Source organism: Podarcis liolepis (assembly GCF_965112155.1).
Source record: "Podarcis liolepis genome assembly, chromosome: 13".
NCBI lineage: Eukaryota > Metazoa > Chordata > Lepidosauria > Squamata > Lacertidae > Podarcis > Podarcis liolepis.
Genome location: NC_139573.1, coordinates 5,590,021 through 5,597,069, shown reverse-complemented (window position 1 = coordinate 5,597,069; position 7,049 = coordinate 5,590,021).

Here is a 7,049-nt window from a genome sequence, read left to right as displayed (position 1 = left end):
GAGTGTAAAAACCACCATAAATGCAAATGAGCCGCCTTCCTCCATTAACAAGCTCTTTAATACCTCTCTAAAGCCTTTGTACTGGACCATAAAGAAGGCTGATCGCCGGAGAATGGATGCTTTTGAATTCTGGTGCTGGAGGAGACTCTTGAGAGTCCCATGGACTGCAAGAAGATCAAACCTCTCCATTCTGAAGGAAATCAGCCCTGAGTGCTCACTGGAAGGATAGATCCTGAAGCTGAGGCTCCAAGACTTTGGCCACCTCATGAGAAGAGAAGACTCCCTGGAAAAGACCCTGGTGTTGGGAAAGATGGAGGGCACAAGGAGAAGGGGACGACGGAGGACGAGATGGTGGGACAGTGTTCTCGAAGCTACCAGCATGAGTTTGACCAAACTGCGGGAGGCAGTGGAAGGCAGGAGTGCCTGGCGTGCTCTGGTCCAGGGGGTCACGAAGAGTCGGACACAACTAAACGACTAAACAACAACAACAAAGCCTTCGTGGCTTTCATGAGGGGAGGGGGCTACACCCATCCCCACTTCTTTTGGCTTGAAGTGTGGCAGTGGCGTAGGGTGGGTTGTCAGCACCCGGGGCAAGGCAAGTAATTTGCGCCCCCTAACCCTAACTCCCAGATGTTGCGCCCAGTGCGGCCGGCCCCCCCTGCACCCCCCACGCTACGCCACTGAAGTGTGGTATTTATGGGAGGCCCTTTTAGGGAAAGCACAGCAAGGTAGTAAAGCATCAGAGCGCAACGCCCGCCATGAGCTTGGTAAAAGCGTCATGGCCTGTCAGCCAAAATGGAGTCGCCATGGGCCAAGGAAGCATGCCTCCTAAGTACTTTGGGGTACCTCATGGAAATAAGATACGTAAATGGAATGGCCCATCTATGGTTACTGCAAGGCACACTGTGGAGAAGGAAGCTATAGAGAAGTAATAGTGCCACTGTATTCTGCTCTGGTCAGACCTCACCTGGAGTACTGTGTCCAGTTCTGGGCACCACAGTTCAAGAAGGACACTGACAAACTGGAACGTGTCCAGAGGAGGGCAACCAAAATGGTCAAAGGCCTGGAAACGATGCCTTATGAGGAACGGCTAAGGGAGCTGGGCATGTTTAGCCTGGAGAAGAGGAGGTTAAGGGGTGATATGATAGCCATGTTCAAATATATAAAAGGATGCCACATAGAGGAGGGAGAAAGGTTGTTTTCTGCTGCTCCAGAGAAGCGGACACGGAGCAATGGATCCAAACTACAAGAAAGAATATTCCACCTAAACATTAGGAAGAACTTCCTGACAGTAAGAGCTGTTCGGCAGTGGAATTTGCTGCCAAGGAGTGTGGTAGATTCTCCTTTTTTGGAGGTCTTTAAGCAGAGGCTTGACAACCATATGTCAGGAGTGCTCTGATGGTGTTTCCTGCTTGGCAGGGGGTTGGACTCGATGGCCCTTGTGGTCTATTCCAACTCTATGATTCTATGATAAGCTTCCGGTTCCGCTTGAGAGTTTCCCAAAAGCCCCTAGCCCAACGCCATTTTTTGACAAGATGCTGTGGTCAAGACGGATGCTGGGTTAGACCCAGCAGAGCTTTTACAGCAACATGGCTTTGTCCTGGGCTTTGAGGGAAAGAAGCTGCTAGGATTGGGCTGTAGACCCAATCCCATATTTGTCCAGCTAAAATTCCTGAAGAGTCAGTGTGGCTTGTTGCAGGAATTTATGTATAGGTTGGGGGGGGTGTTGCCCCTCCAGCAGATATCATGCACACGCAGCCCACTACCAAAACCAGCACACTCGCTTTTGTGACTTGTCCCCCCAAAACACCCCATCACAGTTTCTTCCTATCTATTCAAAGGGCCTCGGCTGCAGAACACCAAATGTAACAATTCACTGATCAATGTATCTATGTACTGGCTCATTGGGAAAACTTCAGAAATTCATATAGACATGTGAGCTCAGCTCCTCAGCAGCCCCTCTGCCTGAGTGATAACCCCTGGCATCCTGATACCTGAGTGCCAGACAGGTAGCCATTCCAGAAATAACAAACCCAGATGAAGACAAAAGGGTGGGATTAACTTGGCTGGGAAACAGGGAAATGTAAAGATCTTTTTTGTTACACTTGATGGGTGTTTGGTGGAGGGCAAGGAGAGCCATGGGGCAGGGTCCAGGATGCTCGGATTACTGCCACTAGACCTCCCCTTTCATGATGTAACCGTGATGTATGAGTGATGTAGTTTGGGGGGGTGTAACATGGGGATTAGCAGCTAATAAAAGTTTGGGTTCTCTTTTGTTTGGGGCTTCCATCTTGTTCCACCTTGTAGCAGGTGGGAGTCCTGCCACGACAGTCTTCAATAAAGACCAAGCCTACTGGCTGCTGTTTTGCTTTGGTATTCCTGGCTGGTGTCCTTGTTTTTTGTCCAAGGGAGCCCTCAGATTTCTCCGTAACAAGCTAAAGCAGGTGGATTGAGAAGTGAAGGCACGCGGTGGATTGTCAAACTATGGAACTTGTTCCCACAGAAGGCAGGAATGGCCAACTTGGTTTTAAAAGAGGATGAGACAAATTCACGGAGAGGGCTATCGATGGCTACACTCTTGTCTCCACAGTCAGAGGCATCAATGTTTCTGAATACCAGTTGCTGGAAACCACAGGAGAGAAGGCTCCTGTGTTCGAATCCTGCTTGCCCGTTTCCCACAGGCCTCTGGTTGGCCACTGTGAGAACAGAATGCTGGACCATGTTATAATAATTTTAAGGTTTTATATATATATAATATATGTTCATAAACGTACCAAGCAAACACCTACAAATATGTAAAACCACATGTCTGGAACCCACAGAAAAATCCTGAAACCATTTTCTCTCTCCCAAAATGACCTCAAATATTTCTCTGCAAGGTCGAAAAAAATGGGAAATCTCTCCACTGTCTCTTTCACAAATCCTGTCTTAAGGGCACATTTAAAATATGAATAGGGTGTGAGCCTGTGACCTGGATTTAGGAATTGAGTAGCTATCATAACAAGAGTGGCCAGGATGCCAGGTAATCCAATCAGGTAACCTGGCAGACAGGAAGAAACAGCACACCCAGATTTCTGCCCCTCCTCTGATGTATCTTCACAAGCCCCCTTGAGTGTCAACACAAGGGGGCTTGTGAAGAAGGCGCAGCAGAGACTACTTTTTGAGAATACTAAGGAAAAACCATCTTCCGCAGAAACTGCTGCTTGCCTTCTATCACTGTGCCATTGAGAGCGTGCTCACTTATGGCTTATGTGTGTGGTACGGAAGCTGTACTACCCAGGACAGGATGGGGTTGTGCAGGGTTGTTAAGGCAGCAGAGAGCATTGTTGGCTGCCCACTCTCCACCTTAGAGCAGATTTATGCCACAAGGTGCCATAGGAAGGCACTGGACATAGTAAAAGATCCATCGCATCCTGGTCACTGTCTCTTCGAGCTCTTGCCGTCGGGACGGAGATACAGGACGATGAAGACAAGAACGAGCCGTCTTAAGAACAGCTTCTTCTCCAGAGCGATCTCGGCCCTGAATGGGAAGCCCGGACTTTGAAAGTCATCTAATCTTCCTTGCTGTATTATACTGTATTGTTTAATTAGTGTTTTTATGGAGCAGTCAAGTAATTTCGTTGTCCCTGAAGGGGGCAATGACAAGATATTATTATTATTATTATTATTTTATTATTATTAATGGGGTGGTCTTGGGCTACACCCCTTCTGTGATGCATGTACAATGTTTCTGGGGGTGGTCATGGAATCCTGGGCAGGCAATTTAAAATGTCTATATAAGGGCTTGCGCACATGGCTTGGGGTCCCCCCCCCCACGGGGGTGGGGGGGAGCACCCTGTTGCAATAGCTTTAATAAAGATCAGGCTTACTAGCTGCTTTGCTTCTCAATATTCTCTGGTTGGCCTCTGTTAGTTTCTCCTACTGATAGAGAACCTACAAAAGGACTCTCTATATGGGCTCTAAGGGGAAAGGAGTTTTTTTCACATAACAACCAGGTAGGCCACTGGCCTGTAACTTGCAGGGCTTTCCTCATGTACTTGAAGGAGCGTCTCCACCTCCATCGTTCTACCCGGACACTGAGGTCCAGCACCGAGTGCCTTCTGGCGGTTCCCTCACTGCGAGAAGCCAAGTTACAGGGAACCAGGCAGAGGGCCTTCTCGGTAGTGGCGCCCTCCCTGTGGAACGCCCTCCCACCAGATGTCAAAGAGAACTACCAGACTTTTAGAAGACATCTGAAGGCAGCCCTGTTTAGGGAAGCTTTTAATGTTTGATGTATCACAGTATTTTAATATTCTTTTGGAAGCCGCCCAGAGTGGCTGGGGAAACCCAGCCAGATGGGCGGGGTATAAATAATAAATTATTATTATTATTATTATTATTATTATTATTATTATTATTATTGCCACAGGATACAATGGGGAAAATAGGAATGTCAAGGAAAACACACACACACACACACCAGTAGCACCTTAGAGACCAACTAAGTTATATACAGTGGATGCTCCGGTTGTGAACATGATCCTTGCAGGAGGCACATTCGCAACCCGCAGCGCCACATCTGCGCATGTGCCAGTCACGATTTGGCGCTTCTGCGCATGCGCAAAGCACGCTTTAGCATTTCTGCGCATGCGTGAGCGCCGCAACCCAGAGGTAACCCATTCTGGTACGGGTTTCGGTGCATCCGTAACCCAAAAACACGCAACCTGAAACACCTGTAACCCGAGGTATGACTGTATTCAGGTATCTGAAGAAGTGTGCATGCACACGAAAGCTCATACCAATAACTAACTTAGTTGGTCTCTAGGGTGCTACTGGAAGGATTTTTTTATTTTACTTTGTTTCGACTACCAACACAGCTAGCTACCTACCTGTATGGAAAACACAGCTAGAGCAAAATCGTCTCCAGGAAACCACCCAAGGGGGCGTTGAGCCACAGATACTCAAGAGTCCAAGTGGCTGAAAAGTTTAAATAAAAGGATCTTTGGGGGAAATTAGACACCTAAAAGCCAGTTAGTGGAGGTGGATGGTCTAAAAAGGACCTGCTGTAGATCTCTACAGTGGTACATCGGTTCTCGAATGTCTCCATCGATGAACATTTCGGCACTGAAAACCCAAAAGTAAATGTTTCCGTTTTCAAACATGCCTTGAAAGTCTAACTGCTTCCGCTGCGTGTTTTTCGGTTTTTTTCAACTGAATTTGTGAACGGCCCTTTGCGCCTTGGCTTCCGAACGTTTCAGAAGTCTTCCGGAACAGATTACGTTTGAGAATCGAGATACCAAGCATGTTCTGAGAGTAAACGCACTAAAATGAATGTATATGACCGAGGTCTACTTATGTCAGGGAGCCTACTCAAAGAAGTCCCAATTTATTTCAGCCTCTCTCTCTCTCTCTCGCCAAGAATACGTGTGTAGTGTTGGACTAGGACAGAGCTTTCCAAACTGTGCGTCATGACACATCAGTGTGTCGGTTGCAGTGTGTAGGTGTGCAAACGCTCTCCACGCTCCTCCCGGGGTTAGTGTAACCTCTTCTTTGCTAGTAAAACTGAATTGCTGCATCACGAAATGATGCGTGTTTAGAAAGGTCCAGACTAGGACCTTGGAGACCAGGGTTCAAATTCCAAATAGCCATGCTAGCCACTCTCTCTCGGTCTAATGTGTGATGTAGTGGTTAAGAGCGGTAGTCACGTAATCTGGGAAACCGGGTTCGCGTCTCCGCTCCTCCACCTGCAGCTGCTGGGTGACCTTGGGTTAGTCACACTTCTGTGAAGTCTCTCAGCCCCACTCACCTCACAGAGTGTTTGTTGTGGGGGAGGAAGGGAAAGGAGAATGTTAGCCGCTTTGAGACTCCTGAAGGGGAGTGAAAGGCGGGATATCAAATCCAAACTCCTCTTCTTCTTCTTCTTCTTCACAGGCTTGTTGCAAGAATAACACGTGGAGTCATAGAAACATAGTATTGTAGATTTGGAAGTACTCCAAGGGACATTTAGTCCACCGCCCTGCTGCTCGGAGGGAAGGTGTGCTACAAATATAATAAATAGGTAACAATTGCTAAACATCCATCTGAGCTGTGCTACTTCAAACTGCAAATGATGTACAGGAGAGCACTTTTTAAACCAAAAAACACACAAACCCATCCAATCTTTATCTTGCAGGAGACAAGTGTTCTTTTAATTTTGGGGCAGAGGAAATCTCACTTTTGCGCTTTGCTTTTGCAAAGTATATCATCTGAACTTGTTAGCTGCTCGTTACAGAAAAAAGTTCTCCAAGCAGCTTACAACATATTTGAGTGCGTAAGCGTGGATATAATACACAATAAAAACACATGAAATTCATGTCATCTGCTTGGAATATAGCTTGCATCTTTCTCTCTTCTTTAAACTGATTTTGGCATTATTAGCCATCTCACATACCAATAAGGGCAGAGGCCACTAAAACCCCCAAACTGAATGCTGAGAGCCTATATTTGTAAGCCTAAAGCTGTACTGCTCAGCTGCAGCTAAGGTAGTTATTGGCCTCCTTTGCCATTATTTCTAAACACCATGAAACTTTGAAGCTACGATTTGAAGGGGGTGTCTAGGAAAGACGTAACCCACTTGTCCCATGCATTTCCCCGCTAGGATACCCTCAGAAACAGTAGGCAGGTGCACCCCCCTCCCTTTTCCTGTACAAAGGAAAAAACTGTACTCTGGCAGCTAAATAAATCAGAGGGCTGCAATTTTAAACGTATCAGTGCCACAAGAGTGGAAACTTTAAGAAACCTCTCTACCCTATTGCTTTTCTGCTTCCAACTACAGTGGTACCTCAGGTTAAGTACTTAATTCGTTCTGAAGGTCCGTACTTAACCTGAAACTATTCTTAACCAGAAGCACCACTTTAGCTAATGGGGCCTCCCGCTGCTGCCGTGCCGCCGGAGCCCAATTTCTGTTCTCATCCTGAAGCAAAGTTCTTAACCTGAAGCACTATTTCTGGGTTAGCGGAGTCTGTAACCTGAAGCATATGTAACCTGAAGCGTATGTAACCCGAGGTACGACTGTACAGTGGTACCTCGGG